Source organism: Periplaneta americana, chromosome 7 (assembly GCF_040183065.1).
Source record: "Periplaneta americana isolate PAMFEO1 chromosome 7, P.americana_PAMFEO1_priV1, whole genome shotgun sequence".
Classification (NCBI taxonomy): domain Eukaryota; kingdom Metazoa; phylum Arthropoda; class Insecta; order Blattodea; family Blattidae; genus Periplaneta; species Periplaneta americana.
In genome coordinates this window covers 140,451,940-140,453,403 of record NC_091123.1, presented here as the reverse complement: position 1 = coordinate 140,453,403, position 1,464 = coordinate 140,451,940, and the positions used below count along the sequence as shown (strand labels likewise).

Sequence of the window (1,464 nt, the reverse complement as noted above, 5' to 3'; positions counted from 1 at the left end):
GAACTTCTATTTATAAAACGACTTAGCTATCAACCCTCGGTGACACCCTCGACTACCGCGGCGCCGCCGGCGGCGTGTGGAGTCTATATATACGCACTGCACTTCAATCCTTTGTTCTTTGTTCATTTCCTCTGCAGGGCATTACATCCGAGGCTCAAGTCTGCGCCACAGCCGTGTATATCTGACGACCATAAAAGTATTTGGCATGACTTCTTTCGGAAGGGGAGTGAAAACAAATGTCCGTGCCGTATTTGTATTTATTTATTCACACTGCAATGGGTATATACCCGGTGGCAGTGGTAACTAATTACACTCAATAATGACAATAATAAACTTATTAATTAAAAATACAATTAATAATAATACTAATAATTAATAATAATAATAATAATAATAATAATAATAATAATAACAACAACAACAAAAACAGGGAATATACTAAATTAAATGAAACGATCACTTAAAATAATATTTCCAGTCCCGTGCTTACAAGCAAACATTCTGTTGGGACACATTAAAAAGTTATTTTTTTTCTTTCACCATGTTAATAATGTCAAAGGAAGTGCTTATACAAATTTATGCTCGACCATATTTCTAACTTGAAATTATTCATAACTATTCATGTTATACGATGAAAGAGTAATGGAACGGAGAAAAATTCTCTCCGGCGCCGGGATTTGAACCCGGGTTTTCAGCTCTCCGTGCTGACGCTTTATCCACTAAGCCACACCGGATTCCACCCCGGCGTCGGAAGAATCGTCTCAGTTTTAAGTTCCAACTCTTGGGTTCCCTCTAGTGGCCGCCCTCTGCACTACGTCATAGATATCTATGAACCCAGGACCGAAGTCCACACATGTGCTGAGGTGCACTCGTAATGAGTGACTAGTTGGCCGGGATCCGACGGAATAAGCGCCGTCTTAAATCACGAAGTGATTTACGCCTATCATATATATTATTATAATGTACCGAAGTACATGATTTAAGACGGCGCTTATTCCGTCGGATCCCGGCCAACTAGTCACTCATTACGAGTGCACCTCAGCACATGTGTGGACTTCGGTCCTAGGTTCATAGATATCTATGACGTAGTGCAGAGGGCGGCCACTAGAGGGAACCCAAGAGTTGGAACTTAAAACTGAGACGATTCTTCCGACGCCGGGGTGGAATCCGGTGTGACTTAGTGGATAAAGCGTCAGCACGGAGAGCTGAAAACCCGGGTTCAAATTCCGGCGCCGGAGAGAATTTGTCTCCGTTCCATTACTCTTTCATCGTATGATAATGCAGAATATCTGCATGGAAATATCATATGTACTTCGGTACATTATAATAATAAAAATAATATATATTCATGTTATGGTTATGTAAGTGAAGAGCGGAACTGACCTGAATTTTGAGATGTGCGCAGACGCGAAAGTATTGATTTTTTCCGAGGAACGAATGTGTCATTGACCTTGATATAATCTA

General features: G+C 40.8%; 1 non-coding gene across 1 annotated transcript; it reads right to left on the bottom strand.

The window, feature by feature from the left end:
- Positions 1-662: 662 nt before the first annotated feature.
- Positions 663-734, bottom strand: TRNAS-GGA (transfer RNA serine (anticodon GGA)). The gene has a single exon. It is a non-coding gene; the product is annotated as a tRNA-Ser (tRNA).
- Positions 735-1,464: the final 730 nt, after the last annotated feature.